The 18,166-nt window shown below is 43.9% G+C and overlaps 1 pseudogene; it reads left to right on the forward strand.

Annotated features, from left to right (window-relative positions):
• The first annotated feature begins 7,955 nt into the window (after positions 1-7,955).
• Positions 7,956-9,280, forward strand: LOC116546163 (annotated as a pseudogene).
• The last annotated feature ends 8,886 nt before the right edge of the window (positions 9,281-18,166 follow it).

Below are 18,166 nucleotides of genomic sequence, written 5' to 3' on the forward strand. Positions count from 1 at the left end.
TCATCAGAGCAATGCAAATTAAAACCACAGGGAGACACCACCTCATATCTGTTAGGATGTCTATTACCAGAAAGATGAAAGACGTGTTGGTGGGGATGTGGAGAAGGGAAACCGTGCACACTGTTGGTGGGAATGTACGTTAGCACAGCCATAACAGAAAGCAGTATGGAGGGTCCCAAAAAGTGAAAAACAGAATGGATAGGGTCCGGCTATCTCACTAGTAGGTGAGAGGACAACAGAATCCAAGGACAGCAAAATCGGTGTCTTGAGAAGATACCTGCACTCCATGTTACTGTAGACATGTGTTGTTCCCTTCCAAGGGCTAGGGAGGCTCCTTCCTGACCTCCTCCAGATAAGCTTGTGGCCACGTGGGCTTGTCACTCCGACCTCTGCCTCATCTTCACATCACCTTCTCCTCTGTGTGTCCTCACATCTTCCTCTGCCTCTCTCTTAAAAGGACCCTTGTAGCTGGGCGTGGTGGCTCATGCCTGTAATCCCCACACTTTGGGAGGCCAAGGCGGGCGGATCATGAGGTCAGGAGATAGGGACCATTCTGGCCAACATGACGAAATCCCATCTCTACTAAAAAAATACAAAATATTAGCCCAGCGTGGTAGTGCATGCCTGTAGTCCCAGCTACTTGGGAGGCTGAGGCAGGAGAATCACTTGACTTGAACCCAAGAGGCGGAGGTTGCAGTTAGCTGAGATCATACCACTGCACTCCAGCCTGGGCAACAGAGCAAGACTCCATCAAAAAAAAACAAAGAAACAAAAAAACACTCTTGTGATGACATCCATGCCCATCCAGCAATAAGACGGGATGTTCTCCTCATCCAAAGATCCTTAGTCACATCTGCAAATACCTTTTCCCCAAATAAGGCCACATTTACATTTACAGGCTCCATGGACTGTGATGTGGACATACCTTTGGGGGGCCATTTTTCAGCCTACCACACGTGGGATGCAACAGACAAGCCGTGCTTGCTTGAGCTGACTTGTTGGAGCTGCTCACCCTCCCCTGGGCTGGAATCAGAGGCGAGGCTGATGGCACCAGGACAAGAGGCTTCTGACAGAAGGGTGAAGTGGGACAGAACCATGCACCTTTGGCCAAAACAGCAGAGCTGGCATGACAACCATGCAAGCCAGACTCTGTGAAGATTGGGCAAATGTTTCTACTCAAGTGCATATGAGCCAGGTATTGTGGCGCTGACTTGATTTACTCCCCAGAGGAGAGCCAGTCACCACCTATCAGTTCTGTCCAGGGATGTGTAATTAAGAGACCTGCGGCTGCTTCTACATGGGTTTGCTTTTCACTCGCCTTCGACGTTACTGGAATAATTGCAGCAGGTGCCTGCCTGGCCGACAAATCTTGTTCCAAAGGGCAAATCTGCCCCTGCTCCATCGTATCGGGCCCCTCGGTGGCTCCCAGTGCCCACGGTCCTTCTACAGTGCTACATGGCAGCGCCTGTTTACACTGGCAACCCTTTGGCTTCTTAGTCCCCTGAGTGTGGGAGGTGGGGATTTGAAGACACAATGGGTGGAAAGACAGACTTTCATAGCATCATAACCCACCACTGCTGAAAATCAGTGAATATTAGGCAGAGGAGGGTTATGGTGGGAGATTCTCCACTCTGGGACACCAGAAGCACTGAAGACTTTGCACAAGAGCAGCCCCTCCAGGACGATGCTGGGTCTGCCCATGTGCTTCTGTGCCGGCCACATAACCACTGGCCGAAGGAATAAATGAATCCAAGGTAAGTTAGTAACAGCATTCATAATTCAAAAATGTTACCAAATTGTGATCAGCTTATTGCATAGGGTTATGCATCGACATTGTCCAAAATTTCAAAAGGTGCAGAAGGACGCACGCCCCTCCCCTAGGTCTCGGTGGTGGCAACCAGTTCACCAGCATCACGTGTATGCTCGCAGGATCTTATGCATCTATGAGCAGAAACGTGCACGCACCACTGCTTTTTTCATTTGTGATATCTTAGAAATCATTCCAGAGTAGGAGGAACATTCAGGATACTACCCCAAAATACGCACCTTGCCATATTGAATATTTTACGCTGAAGGAATTTGAGAAATGCAAGTAGAGAAAGGACTCCCTGACTTTCCCCTGAGGCAAGTCAAGTGATCCTCATGTGAGAGGTACCCTCCCTGTTCTTGGAGGAAAAGAGCATCCCTATCTCTGGAGACCGGGGCACCCCAGGAAAAATCTGAATGCACAGAGCTTGCCAACTTTCCCCCAGTTTACTACTCTTCATACCTGTTTTGCCCTACCACATTTTCTGTTTGTTTGTTTGAGACGCGTCTCGCTTTGTCGCCCAGGCTGGAGTGCAGTGACGTGATCTCGGCTCACTGCAGCCTCCGGCTCCCAAGTTCAAGCGATTCCCCTGCCTCAGCCTCCCGAGTAGCTGGGACCACAGGCGTGTGCCACCACACCTGGCTATTTTTTTTTTTTGTATTTTAGTAGAGACTGAGTTTCAACCATCTTGGCCAGGATGTTCTCGATCTCCTAACCTCGTGACCCACTGGCTTCGGCCTCCCAAAGCGCTGGGATTACAGGTGTGAGCCGCCGTGCCTGGCAGCCCTACCACGTTTGTCTATAACTCGGCACTCTTCGCCAAATCGAGGCTAGAAGCACTCAGGCTAACCATTTCTTCAGGTCCTAATTTCCTTAGGAAGGCTCCCATGTCAGGCAAAATTTAAATAAGTGTGTATGCTTTTCTCTTGTTCATCTGCCTTTTGTGACAGGGTCCCAGCTGAGAACCTAGAGGGGTAGGAGGAACATCTTTTTCCCCCACCTACAGCAGTGTTTTAAAGGGCTTCCTTTATTCTTGTTTTCCTTTTACAGCTGTCTAGTGTCTCATTGTATAGACGTGCTCCGTGGACATTTTCTTTCCAGGCTTTTGCAAGCAAAGAGCAATTCATTACCTTTACAAAAGCAATGTTCATGCATGCAAGGATATCTGTAACACAAAGAAGTGGATTTTCAAAGAGCTTCAAAAAGTATGTGTATTTGCAATTTTGATAAATATTGCCAGAATGACTACCAAAGAGGTTATACCAATTTACGTCCTCCCCACGCAAGAAATGAGTTGCCAACACAGTATATTGGCAAATATTTTGATCTTTGCCAATCTAATAGATGGAAATGACATGAGTATAATTATACTTTGGACTTTTCATGTGAGTAAGATTGCATCTCTTTTTATATCTTAGGAGCCTCTGTACTTCGTATTTGCGAGTAGGTAGGTCATTCCCTTTGACCATGTTGTTCTTTTTCCTTACTGGTTTGTATCTAGAGCTCCTTATCTACTAGGGAAATTAGGCCTTTGCATGGAATATTTGTATGATGAAGCAGAAATTACACAATGTTTAAGCAGACTGTTTTTCTCTCATTTTGTATATAGCTAATTGCAATAGAATTGATTGTGCAAGGTCATTTTCTTATTTCTGGAGATTGGATCAATCCATTGATTTTAAATGTGGTACGCTTTCCCAAGTTTCATTTTTGCATGGGTTAAATCTTTTTGTGGTGCTTAACTTTCATTCTCTGAGATTTTATTAATATTTTGGCTCATGCTGTTTCCACCACCTGACATATTCCTGACAGGTTCCATCCTCTCAGCACCCTAAACCCAAACCAAGTCCCCCGGCCTTCATAAAACACACCCCGCTGTTCCCATCCAAACAGCATCTCACTTCTCTGGGCCTCTGGAGGACCGAAACACGGAAATTCGTGCCACAAAGTCTCACACTGCTGGGTAGTGTTCTCAGTTGTTTCGCATGTATAAATCTCATCCCACTTAGATATCAAACTCCTACAAAGGAAGGAAGTCCATCTTCCATGTCTTCACATCCCTTAAGATTCTCCTGGGAACAGGATATGAACATGATAAATATTATTAATTTAAAATAACTTCTAGCGGATCTTAATCTATGTTCCATGGATACAATGCAGGGTGTCCTGAATTATATTATATTATAATTTTTGTTTTATTTATTTATATGTTATTACTGCTGGTGCCCTCATAAGAAGAGAGAGATACACACAGATATAGAGAGAACATGGCCATAGAAAGACAGGCAGAGATTGGAGGGGTGCAGCCACAAGCCAAGGAATGCCTGGGGCCACCACAAGCTGGGACAGGCAAGGAAGGCTCCTCCTCTGCATGCTGGGGAGGGAGCACAGGCCTGCTGACACATGGCACTTAGACTTCCAGCCTCCAGGACGGTCACACCATACATTAATTTAAACCACCCAGTTTGTGGAACTTTCTATGGCAGCCCTACAGAACCCCTGGACACATTGTGTATAAGTTTGTCACCAATAGAAATCAGATATTTTCATGCAAGATTATGGTTGCTGCAGATATTTGCAAATGTTGTTTAAGCTCATCACTACTTTGAAATTATAGTAGTTATTAGACCTAATGCTACATCTTTTATTTAATGAGGTAATAAATAACTTATAAATTTGTTTAAAAATATTTTGATATTGTCATAACTTTATTTCAATATAATGATTTTCCTTATTTTCTTTATCTTACGCGTTTTAAAACATTATTCCAGGAAGAGGTCTGCCGGCTTCACCAGAATGCCAAAAGAGTTGGGTTCCATAAAGTTCTGTCTGACCTGCAGTACTCCAACATATCCAGAAGAGGGCACTAGAGCACCTAGACAAAGTTTCACAGAAATTAATACTGCACATTTTACTGTATTTCCCTCTATTGCAGATACAGAAATGTGCTTTAAATTCATATTGTTTTTAAAATATTAATGATGTATTCACTACAAGCAGAATATGGAAATGCTTTTGGGCCTGCTTTCCTATTTATTTGTTGACTTAAATTTTCCATACCATTTTTTCCTTTTTATGCTTTTATCAAGGTAAAATATACATATATAATTTACCATGTGCAGTTCTGTGGTAATAAACACATTTATATTCCTTTTTTATACCATTAAAAAATGCTGACATGAACAGTTGGTGCTGAAGTTATTTTTAAACTGTAGCCCAATAGCTGAAACTACCCTGTAATTTCCACGTCTTAATGAAAATAGGAAATTAGCATAAAATGGAAGTTAAAATAAAGAAGAGGCCGGCATGGTGGGTCACATCGGTAATCCCAGCACTTTGGGAGACTGAGGTGGATGGATCACCTGAGGTCAGAAGTTCAAGACCAGCCTGGCTAACATTATGAAACCCTGTCTCTACTAAAAATACAAAAATTAGTTTGGCATGGTGGCAGGTGCCTGTAATCCCAGCTACTTGGGAGGCTGAGGCAGGAGACTTGCTGGAATCCAGGAGGTGGAGGTTGCAGGAGCCAAGATGGCGCCTTTGTACTCCAGCCTGGGTGACAAGAGCAAAACTCTGTCTCCAAACAACAACAACTACAATAATAATAATAATAGAATAGAATAAAGAATAGCCTGACCATGTTACAGATGTACAGAAAATACGGACTTTTGCATCCGTAGTGATGACGGCAGCGTGGGTGCCCTGCAGGAGAGAAGGACCTTTTAGATTCCTGTCCAGCCCAAATAGAACATTCCCCAGAGATGCCTTTGTGTATGTAATGTACTGCGGCCCCTGTTTTCTTTGCAAAAAAAAAAAAACAAAAACCCTTTCAAATAGTGTTTCCTGAGAGTCGGATGGCTTTGATATTTGCTTGGTTATCCCAAAGAACTGACTTGCTGAGCTATTCACCTGCTTATGGTATGCGGCGATTTTGACCTGGAGGCCAGTTTGAAGGCAGGACATTTTATCTTTCTCTTTCTCCCATCATCTATCCCAGAACCCATGGCCCTCCAGAGACAGCAAATTCACAGCTTTCTGCCTAGAAGAACAAGAGACTAGAGGAGGAAAATGCACTCCTAGGGTGAGCCCTACCTAAGTCTGGTATTCGGCTTGCTGGCTGAGGCCTCTGAATTGCCAGCAAAGTCTCCTAAGAATCCCAGAAGTGCATTTCAGCCCCCCTGTATCCCTGTGGCTCAGGATGTCAGGGAGAAATAGGCCCCAGACCCGAAAACTCCGCAGAGAGCAGGGCTCCCTCCTCACCACGCTGGATGGCATATGACTTCAAATCCTAATGTAAATCCTAAATCATATTGATGTTGGGGCTCAGAAAACAATGTGCCAATGTATGGTGCTTCGGCAGGCTGAGGACGGTGACCTAAAGCAGATGGGAAGACCTAAGAAGCAGCCTCAGAAGCAACGTCTCTGGGACCTTCTCCTGCCTTCCTGACACTTGACACTCACCCCCATCACCCCCAGACAGGCCATAGAAACCAGAATTCCTCTTCCCCAAGGCAGTCATAGAAAGTAGAGCTCCTCTCCTAAAGAGCACGCCATCAAACCTAGAAAGATCACTCTCCCTTCTCTCTCGAAGACTCTCATTCTGGAGAAGTCCTGCCCCACACCCAGGAGGAAGGAATGGTGCACAGAGAGGCCGAGAAGGATCTGGAGACAGACAGGCCCTGCTGGGTTCCCCACAGGTCTCTTGCCATTAGACCACACCCATCATCCACTCTCATTTCTGCACGGCTGTTCACTCTTGAGTGTTCCCTGCGTCTTAGATCTTCATTGCTGAAGGCTCCGTGTCTCATTAAACTTGATTACATAAACTTGTGGCCAGGTGCAGTGGCTGGCATCTGTAATCCCAGCACTTTGGGAGGCCGAGGCAGGTGGATCCCTTGAGCCCAGGACTTCAAGACCAGCCTGGGCAACACGGGTGAAACCCCATCGCTACTTTAAAAAAAAATACAGAATAAACTTGTTATGCAGTGTCGACTGTGACCCTTATGTTGGGGAGAAAGGGATCACACCTTTCCATCCCTGCAGTTTCTGGCACCAACTGTGGGGCGGCTGAGACACCTGGCGGTGGCAGAGCCTGCAGACGCCATCTTGGGACAATTGACAAAGCTCAGCAAGGAAAATCTACGACTTGTTTTTTTTTAACCAAGGGCAGTTCTCTCAGATCTCTGCCTGCAGTGCTCGGTTGAGAATGGTAGGTAAAAATTTCTCTTTATTCCTTCCTTTCCAAATTTAGATTAGCAGGAGAAAATTGTTTATATGAACTAGCTCTTGCGGGTTGTGACTCGTGATTTTTCTTGGCATGGGAACTCTGGCTTTATGATCCCTTCCCTCCCAGAGACAGTCTTTGTTTTACACAAACACCAAGAAGAGAGCTGGACAAAAGCACGGGTGGGACGCCCTGTGTGGCTAGGGTGCCAGCCGCTGCCGGCTCTCGGTCACCTGTGCCTCCCCTTCTGCCTGTCTTTGGGAGGGCTGGGTCTTTGTGCTTCTTACAGACACTCCACACATCCTTGGTTAAGTCATAAAAGGCTTATTGGTTTTGATTCCAAGTCGCTTGGCAGATACCTTTGGTTTTCTTTCTTTTTTAAAAAGTAGAAAAAGTATAATACTGCCAGGAATATTTGCTGTTTGTCCTGGCTAAAATCTGATAGTGTGTTATTTGAAAGGATTTTTTTTTTTTTTTGAGATGGAGTTTTGCTCTTGTTGCCCAGGCTGGAGTGCAAAGGCACGGTCTCGGCTCACTGCAACCTCCACTTCCCGGGTTCAAGCAATTCTCCGGCCTCAGCCTCCTGAGTACCTGGGATCACAGGCGTGTGCCACCACACCTGGATAATTTTTTTGTATTTTTATTAGAGTCTGGGATTCATCATACTGGTCAGGCTGGTCTCAAACTCCTGGCCTCAGGTGATCTGCCCGCCTTGGCCTCCCAAAGTGCTGGGATTACAGGTGTGAGCCACCGCGCCCGGCCAGGATTTTTTTTTTTAAGAGCGCTGTGGTCAGACGTCGGCTTGATTGGAAAGATGATATTGACGCTGTACGTTTTTTCAGGCCTCTCTGCTGTTGTTCTCTCTCTGGGATCCTGCTTCTCCCCCGGGAACTTCTCCGTTGACTGACACTCTCTTCTCGAACCCCTGGTAATTACATGCTCGGGCCTCTGGCCGCCTCCTTTCTTGTTGGCATAATTTTTGCAGAGGATCAGATGGAGCTTCACTGGCCTTTTCGGGAAATGTGAGATCGCCCCAAACCGGCTCCTGGAAGAGCGCTTCTTCCCCTGGCCCCCGCTCTCCCTCCCTGCTTTGTCCTCTGATCTCTGCAGGTCCCTGGTGCCTTTAAATACGCTCCGCTTCGAGCCCCGCCTCCCCCTGGCGGTCGGAGGGTGGAAAATTACCAGAAGGCGCCTTTTCACAAGATGGCGCCGAAAGCGAAGAAGGAAGCGCCTGCGCCTCCTAAACCCGAAGCCAAAGCGAAGGCTTCGAAGGCCGAGACGGCAGTGTTGAGAGGTGTCCACAGCCACAAAAAAAGAGGATCCGCACGTCACCCACCTTCTGGCGGCCCAAGACACTGCGACTCCAGAGGCAGCCCAAATATCCTGGGAAGAGCGCCCCCAGGAGAAACAACTTGACCACGAGTTCCGCTGACCACTGAGTCCGCCATGACGAAGACAGAAGACAATGACACACTTGAGTTCACTGTGGATGTTAAAGCCAACAAGCACCAGCTCAAACAGGCTGTGGAGACGCTCTGTGACACTGATGTGGCCAAGGTCGACACCCTGATTCGGCCTGATGGAGAGGAGGCGTGTGTTCCACTGGCTCCTGATTACGGTGCTTTGGATGTTGCCGACAAAATTGGATCATCTGAACGAGTCCAGCTAGCTAATTCTAAATATATATGGACCGTAGAAAATAAGAAAGAAAAGAAAATTACTAAAAGGAAACATCAGAGGTAAGGTAAGAAGGATTCTGGTCTCTATGGCCAAATTTTTGTTAGGATTCAGGACCTTCTCCTGGGCTTCTTTGTGGACTTCCTTGCAAAATTCTGTAGTGAACTAGAGTTTATAGCCAGAAATTAGAAGGAAGTGTAACAACAGATCTAGTTTTATCAGAAATGAATGTCTTGTTCATTCACATGGCTCTTTGGAAACATTCAGACAGCCACTAGATGTCTGCTCAGCCACCAGCCTAAAATCTAGTCCACAGCCTCTGTGAGATTGACCTGATAAGAGTCTTTCCCTGTGCCCTTAAGATGTAAATTTCCCACCTGTCTTTTCTAGAATTTGGTAGTTATCTTTTGAAAATACAATATTCAGGGAGATGACTGTCATCGGAAAAAAACAAGGAGATGGAAGAACCATGCTTAGCTTTTTAGTTTTTTTGCTTTTGCGATATTTTTGGTGCTTGCCTGATATGTCAACAAGAAAAACACTTGTTGAACAACAAGAAAAATAGCGGCTAGCTTTGTTTAATAGCATGAAATGTTCATGACCAGTTCAAGAATAATTGTTAAGAATAAGTGAATGGAATAAGATGTGAGATCAAGTTTGTAGATTTTTTCAATAATTATTATACATCATATATGTACATATATATATATATATATATATATATATATAAATTTTTTTTTTTTGAGACAGCGTTCTCACACTGTCAGCCGGGCTGGAGGGCAGTAGCCTCATCATAGCTATAGCTCACTGCAACCTTTGAGCTCTGGGGCTCAAGTAATCCTCCTGCCTCAGCCTCCTGAGCAGCTGGGACTAGAGGCATGCACCACCATGCCTGGCTAGTTTTTAATTTTTTTTTAGAGATGGGGTCCTGCTGTGTTGCCCAGGCTAGTCTTGAACCTGCTGGGCTCACGTGATCTCCTGCCTCAGCCCCCCCAAAGTGCTGGGATTACAGGCCTAATCCACTATGCTTCAGCCTATATGTCTTATAATAATATGTCTATTTAAAAATAGTTTCAAAAATAGTTTTGGTAACTTGAAACCTTCAAGTGAAATTAAGTAATAAATATGTGTTAAATGGCTGAATCATTTCTAAGTTAAAATACTGAATATTAATAAGTAAGCATAGTTTAAGTTTATATACTTTGGCATCTTGTTTTTATATGGCAAAAGCTAAATATGTTTGTTTCTGTTAAGATACATGAAAAATTGAAGAAACATCTTTCCAGATATTATGAAATGGTAAATGCTGATATAAGACATTTCACAATGCTTGGTAGTTTTCCCTGGAAATTAAGGCTACTATGAAATAAAAATTATAATTAATAAATAGAATTAAAACTGTTACAAGGGAAATAGCTCTGCATGCAAGGAAATAAAGAATGTATTTGATAAGGAAAATTCATGAAGAATGCATTTTTGTCCAAAAAAGAGAAAGAAGAAAAGCCAATGGATATTTTTTACAAGTTATAATAAGGTTTGCAAAAATCTTGTGTGGTCAAAGCTGACTGAGATTGGATGGGTTTGTTTCAGATTTTTTAAAAGTAGCTTTAGTATTGATAATATACTGCTGCAAAAATGGAATGTACTCTTCTCTGTTGAAATGGTGAAGTTATTTTGAAGTATTGATCTGAGAATGTGAAGGCGTTTTTTTTTCCTTTTAAAGTAATTGGCTTAGGAAAGAGATTCTGTGCTTTATAAAGATAATTTATTGTGCTTGTGCTGCGTTTTGTTGTTTTTTTTTTTTGAGATGGAGTTTCCCTCTGTTGCCCAGATTGGAATGCAGTGGCCCGATCTCGGCTCATTGCAACCTCCACTTCCCGGATTCAAGTGATTCTCCTGCCTCAGCCTCCCGAGTAGCTGGGACTACAGGCGAGCACCACCACGCCTGACTAATTTTTGTATTTTTAGTAGAGACGGGGTTTCACCATGTTATCCAGGCTGATCTTGAACTCCTGATCTCAAGTGATCCACCCGTCTTGGCCTCCCAAAGTGCTGGGATTACAGGCGTGACCCACCACTCCCGGCCAAAAATCTTCTTTCTTTTAAGCTACGTATAGCTTACATCAACTTGGTAAAGTATAGTTTTATGAACAAAAATGTAGGCATTTACTTTTTCTTCCTACCTTATCCCTCGAGAATTTAGAAGCTATTTGTAGTCTTATCTTTATGGTAATATAGTTATTTGCCTAAGTTCAATTAGCTTGTGATCTCCTTGTAACAGGACACAATTGGAAACCCTGGTTATATTAGCAAGGCTTTGACCAGGATGTCATATTTCAGATAAGACTAGGTAGTTTTAAGAACTAAGGTTGACTTTATGGAGCTAATAAAGACCCCCTTAGAAAAAGTGGCCTGAGGGTTCCCATCCTTCCCAGTTTCAAGGATTGTCACTTTCTGGCAGGCCCAGGAACCTCATGATATTTTGGGGCCCTCAAGAGAAGAGGAATTCCCCACATCTAAAGTGTTGTGGACATAGTCCTCACTTCGCTTCCTAACCTTGGGAGGTCCAGCCTGAGATTTCTTATCAAAAGTTCCAGCAAAGCAAATTTTACGTGGCCCATCGCTGTTCTCGCCGCAACTGCGTCAATAATCAGACCAACTTTCATGAGACTAAACTTATTTTGCGAACAAATCAGTCTTCCTTTGATTATCTTTTGTGGAAAGGGAGTGACTCTAGAGAGATAAATTGTTTCAGAAGAGACTAGACTGTACTCGTTGTTACACTCTGCCTCATTGGTCTTGTGGGTTCATGATCTACCTAAAATCTAGACTGAATCTAGACTAAATTTTTTAGTTTCCTCCAATATCTGACTACAACTCTCCAAACTAATGTTTCCAGTTCTCCTCCCATCCCCTGACTTGGAATCACTGAAATTAACACCACTCTATTTCTGAATCCTTGTGAGATGAAGCTGGACCGCTTGATGTAAACTTCAGAGAAAGCGCCACAATAGCTTATGTATGAACAACAGCCTCATAATGTTACTGTATGGACTACTCAGAAGGTTCACTAAGACATTTGATGCAAACTGCAGACCAGGAAAGTCTGTCAGATCACCACTGACTGCCCTTACTCCAGCTGAAGATGCTTTGAGCAGAAGATGCTTTCTTTGAGTAAGAGCTCTGGAGTAAGAGCAGTCAGTGGTGATCTAAAAATCTCCTCGACTGGCTGCTCTTTGCACTCAAAGACTGAGTTTATAGTTTGTTCTAATCATTAGCCTTTGTTTTTCTTTGTTTCCATAAAAATACCTCTTCTTAAATACTTGACTGCTCTAACCAGCTAGAGTCGAAGCCCATCTGCAAGGCCACCGCCTAAAATGAGACACAGCTGTTAGGTGTTGAACTGAACTGTGCGTGAAACTCAGAGACCGTTCAGTGGCTTAGGAGACAATCCACCAACCCAATTCCTGGACTTTGCCCAAGAAGTTTCAGACAGGGGAATATTGGGGCTCAGAAAATGATGCTCCTCAATATGTTGCTTCGGCCTGCTGAGCACCTTGAACTAAAGGAGACTGGAAGGCCCCAGAAGCAGAGTGGCTCCAAGACCTCCTACCATCTTCCTGTCTCCTATCCCTCATTCTCCCCTGAAACAAGTCACAGAAACCAGAATTCCTCTTCCCTAAGGCAGATCACAGAAATTCAAAAATGCGAACTTCTTTCTCCCAGAGCAAGCCATAAAACCTAGGAAGGCCCCTCTCCCTTCTCCCTCCTCCCTGGAGGACCCTCATTCCGGAGGTGCTGTCCCATACCCAGGAGGAAGGACGGCTCCAGAGAGGCCAAGAAGCTCTGAACAGATAAGCCTTGCTGGGTTTCTCCTGTTCGTCTATTACAATTCCGTCATTCTCTTTTGTCCAATCACATGTTTACATGGCTGTCCGTTCTTCACTGAACAAAAGCATAAAAACAGTTTTCCTGGGGTCTTTGGGTCTTCATTTCTGAAAGCTCCTGTAGCATATAAAACTTCGATTAAAATCATCTGTGGACTTTTCCCTTGTTAACCCCTCTTTCGTTGCAGGAGTTTCAGCCATGACCCTTATGATAGCTGAGGAAAGGCATCACACCTCTTCTGCCTCTGCATTGGGCAAATCCCTTCTTTCTGAACATCATCCCCGCATAATACTTATCACTAAAACAATACTTATCTCCACAAAACACTTCTCTCTGAAATTAGCTCTGAACTCAGTTCCCTGCTCCATAAAATGGTGTAGCAATTGTTGTTGCATGTGGTTGTTTTAAAAATTAAATTCAAGCTGTGCATAGTGGCATGCACCTGTAGTCCCAGCTACTTGAGAGGCTGAGGCAGGAGGATTCCTTGAGCTCAGGAGGTGGAGACTGCAGTGAGCGATGATTGTGCCACTGTCCTTCAGTCTAGGTGACAAAGCAAGACCTCATCTCTATGAAAGAAAAAGAAGAAAGAGAGAAAGAAAGAATAAGGAAGAAAGAGGGGAGGGAGGGAGGGAGGAAGGAAGTGATATGGCTTGGCTGTATGTCCCCACCCACATCTCATCTTGAACTGTACTCCCATAATTCTTATGTGTTGAGGGAGGGACCCGGTGGGAGATACTTTGAATCATGGGGGCAGTTTCCCTGTACGGTTCTCCTGGTAGTGAGTAAGTCTCATGAGATCTGATGGGATTATCAGGGGTTTCCGCTTTTGCATCTTCCTCATTTTTCTCTTGCGGCCGTCATGTAAGAAGTGCCTTTCATCTCCCACCATGACTCTGAGGCCTCCCCAGCCATGTGGAACCATAAGTTCAATTAAACCTCTATTTCTTCCCCGTCTCAGGTGTGTCTTTATCAGCAGCATAAAAATGGAGGGAGGGAGGGGAAAGAAGAAAGGAAGGAAGGGGAAAGAAAGAGAAAGAGAAAAATTGTGTTTATAAAGTCATCAGTACACAGTTAAGCGTCTAAACAATGTGAGCCCCCATTCATTCCTGCTCCCCCAAAATACATACTTTCCCCTTTGCAGACCTACCCAAACCATATGACCTCATGATCCTAGAAAGACATAGAAAGAGGCAGGGTGGGGGCTCTTTAAAGATAATTTTCAGGAAAAAATAAAATCAAGAGTCTCATTCATATGTTGTAACATACATGTTAAGTGTTTTATTTAGCTTATTTTATGAGGAACTCAGGCAGGTTTTACAAAGGGCTCAAAAAAGAAGTCAAGATGCACAAGTTTATATGGTGTAAAGGAACAGTTGAAATGTAAACGAGGGAAAACTGTTTCTTTTCTACAAGTTGGAGAGCAGAGCCAGCCAGACCTCTATCAGACAGGACAGAATTTACATGGCTATTTTCTGTTATCTACAGTTTGCAGAGTTGTAAAATAGCTCAGAATATGACTCAGAATCAGCAGGAAAAAAAAATCCTAATCTGATAAGGCACAGAGTGGGTTAGAGATGATGCATAGTTGTCCATTGGAATACACATTTTTTTCTGCCACTGAAGATACATGCAGCAGTATTTTTCTTCCTTTTTATTTCCTGCTTCCAAGACTTAGATCACACAGAAACCATCCCGCTGTAGCCCAGGCCTGTTGTGAGATCACTAAAAATCAAGGTTCTGGGTTTGGGAAAAAAGCTTCAGCCTCCAGAGACAAGTGAAGCAGTTTGCTAGGAATCATTGCATCTTGCAACAAAGAAAGTCCCAGCCGTGCAGCGCAGCCCATGCTCCACCTCCTGCCCCGTCCCGGTTCAGTCTCCCTGGCTCAGGCTGGCTTTAGGTCTGCAGCCCTGGGCCTGCTGGGAGGTAAATTGACCAGTGCAGCGGCTTTTACTCAATTTCACTCCCAGCAGGCTGCTCAGGGAAAACTCTGCGACCAGCAGAGCCACACCACTGGCTTCCAGTTTCAAGCCCTAGCACTCTGCTCAATAATAAAAAACAAATTCTTTTCACACCTCCACCAATTCTTGAGACTCACCAGAAAGCCACGTACCCTAATTTGGGATCCCTCACCCTCACCCATTTCTGAGCTCGTGAAAATATTAGTCCTAACATGGCGTCTTCATGTTGACGTGGGTGGGCATCTTGCCTGTGACTGTCCTTGCCGGACACTGCCTTGCTTACCTTGCAGGTTTAGTAATTAAGTGCACAAGGAAAGTGATCTGGAATCGTGTTTTTTCTGTTGATTGAACTACCTGGTGTCTGTGGATTAGCAAGTGGATTCAGCTCCTCTTGTTGCTCCATTCCAGTCTTTTGGAGGGGATCCGAATATGCCACCTCCAAGATATGCCACTGTAGCACAAGATTATTTTGAGCTGAGGGCAATTAAGAAACAGCAGACACCAGAGGAACTCACTTTACTGCTGCTGCTTACAAGTAGGGCATACATTTCCCTTTGTAAAGATGACACAGAATTCCATTTGTAAAGTGTCCTCCTTCTGATGTTTCTCATACCAGGAGGAGACTAACTCCAAATGACTTTTATCTGCAAAACACACCTTATTCACCATATGTTTTCTAGTCACTTTGCCACAATTTTCCACCCCTAGAAGCCCAAGCCCTGCCTCCCTTTCTCCTTTGTTGAGTCACCTATCCAGAATCTATTTCCCTTTGTTAAAATGGTATATAAAGTCCAGGTGTGGTGGCTCATGCCTATAATCCCTGTACTTTGGCAGACCAAGGCAGGAGGATTGCTTGAGGCCAGGAGTTCAAAACCAGCTTGGGCAACATGTTAAAATCCCATTTCTATAAAATATACAAAAATTAGCCAGGCATGGTGCCATGTGCTTATAGTCTCAGCTACTCTGGAGGCTGAGGTGGAGGATTGTTTGAACCCCAAGAGGTTAAAGTTGCAGTGAGCCAAGATTGTGCCACTGCACTCCAGTCTGGGCAACGAAGTGAGACTGTCTCAAAAAGAAAAGAAAAAGTTTATAGGAGTCCACTGTTTTGGACTTGCCTCCTACACTAGGTAGGCCCCAGTAGATCAGACCACACCAGGATAGAGTCACTTGTGCTAAGTTCCAAATAATCAAACTAAACTTTGAGATGGAGCAGTGTTCCAAAAAAAAACATTAGATTGGGGTCGACCTGAGTCAGCAAAATAAGGAAGTCCTCTCTATTTTCTCCATGTTTCTGTTGATAGACATTTTGGTTGTTTTCACTTTTTGGGCATTATAAATAATGCTAGGAACAGATGTCTGGAAGTTTCTTTTGTGAACGTATGTTATCGTTTCTCTTGGGTATCTGTCTTGCAGTAGAGTGGTGGGATCATGTGATAACTCTGTGTTTAACTCTTTTCTGGAACTGCCAGGTTGATTTCCACACTGGCTGCACCACTTTACAATCCCACTGTTGGGATGTGAGGCTTCCAGTTTCTCTACATCTTCACCAACACTTGTTATTATCTGCCTTTTTAATTATAGCAGCTGGCTTTTATGTTTTGGGGATGAACTGATGAGAGTGGCAGATCTAGGTTGGGGTGGAATGGATGTCTACGTTAGGCTCAGTATGCGCTGCACAACATGGCGGGGAGTGTCTTCTTTTGGGTTCCCTCAGAATCAGACCCTGAGGAAAGGGTTCCAGTGTAAGTAGTTTATTCTGGGGAAAATAAACTGCAAATGGGCATTAGGGATCTTTTAAGGTGATGAGAATGTTCTCAAAAAGGATTGTGGTGATGACTGCACAGCTCTGTAAATGTAGTGAAGATCACTGAATTGTACACTTAAAATGAGTGAATTTTATGGCATGTGAATTATTTCCCAATGAGGCTGTTTTTAAACAATGGCACAGAAAGACTTAAAACAGGCACAGGAGTTCAGAACCAGCCTCCTGCTTCATCTGTCTGCATAACAGGCCTCTTATTACCCCTAAGTAAGAATCCATTCTGCTGCTGGGCAAAACAACATTTTTTTTTTTTTTGTAAGAGATGGAGTCTCATTATGTTGCTCAGACTGGAATCAAACTCCTCCTGCCAGCTGGGATTATAGGCACGCACTACCAAGTGCCCGGCTGCGAGCAACCTTTGCTATTGGAAATCCATCAGACATTGATGGCTATGAGCTGGACAGGTGACCTAACTGGCTTGGGCCTCATATTCTCCATGAGGACAGTGGTGCATGTTCTGTAAAATTCACAGTAGCACCTTGCACCTCTAAATCTGATAATATTATGTGTTACATGGTGCCCTTAGGGATGATTTCTTGGTGCTCTGAGGCATAAATACAGTAATGGGATAGTCATCCAAACAAAAGTGGATTGGAAAAGCATCCTAGTCCCAAGACGCTTTATAAAATTAATGTGACTTTTAAAATGAATAATATAACAGCGCTAATAAAGAAGAGTGCAGCACAGGGCATGCAGAAGGCCAAGTGCATCGGGGAAGATCGTTGCAGTTTGTACCTTTCTGGGGGTGAGGCTTTTAACAATTTATAGGGTTGTAGCAACTCAGATTCAGGAAACCTCTAACTCAGCTTGATGAAGAATGAAAGGAATTTCCATTAGTTACTCCAGCTCTTACTCAGTCCTCCTCATGACAAAAGAAAATGGAAACGACTGAAGTATGCTTTATGTAACCAAGATTATTGATTTGATGGGAGCGGATAATAGACTATGGGAATGCCGAGTGTGATTGGCTGAATTAGGTCATGCAAAGTCATCAGTGTAGTGAAACTCTTTTAAACACAAGTCCAGAAATTCCTCTTGCATTAGAACTTTTGGTAGCCCAGGGTTCTATCATAATTCCCCCTCAATGGCTTTGCAATCAGTTGTGTTTACTATCAGTGTTTTGAGATCGTGCTTTATTCGCTGCTAACAAAATTAAGTCAACCAATTTTTGAGTTTCATAAAATACTCTTCTGCATGTCTTAATTTCAGAGTGAAGCTTATCAAAAGAAAAGAACATTGCACATGACCACCTTTTAAATGGTTTTGCTTATAGTAAGTAACGACTCTACTGGTGATTTTTATTATCTTTATTTTTTCTGAATTTTATAAATATGCTAAAATAAATTGGAGGCTTGGAGCAGCAGCTCACGCTTGTGATTCCAGCACTTTGGGAGGCCAGGGTCGGAGAATTGCTTGATCTCAGGAGTTAGAGACCACCCTGGGCAACATGGTGAGACCTTGTCTCCACAAAAAAAAATTTTTTTTTTAAGTTAGCCAGGCATGGTGGTGCCTGCTTATAGTCACAGCTGCTTGGGAGGCTGAGGTGGGAGGATCACTTGAGCCTGGGAGGTTGAGGCTGCAGTGGGCCATGGTGGTGCCACTGCTCTCCAGTGTGGGTGACTGAGCAAAACCCTGTCTTAAAAAGATTTTAAAAATAAATTGGTATTATTTTGCTTTAGTTTTAGGCACTTTGTTTAATTATGGAAAACAACACCCAAATATACTCTAGTCATAAAATATTTAAGCAACCCTAAAGTGCCTGGAGTAAAAAGTGAAGTCCTACAGCACTG

This window comes from Sapajus apella, unplaced genomic scaffold (assembly GCF_009761245.1).
Source record: "Sapajus apella isolate SASKATOON/1434 unplaced genomic scaffold, GSC_monkey_1.0 scaffold642, whole genome shotgun sequence".
Lineage (NCBI taxonomy): Eukaryota > Metazoa > Chordata > Mammalia > Primates > Cebidae > Sapajus > Sapajus apella.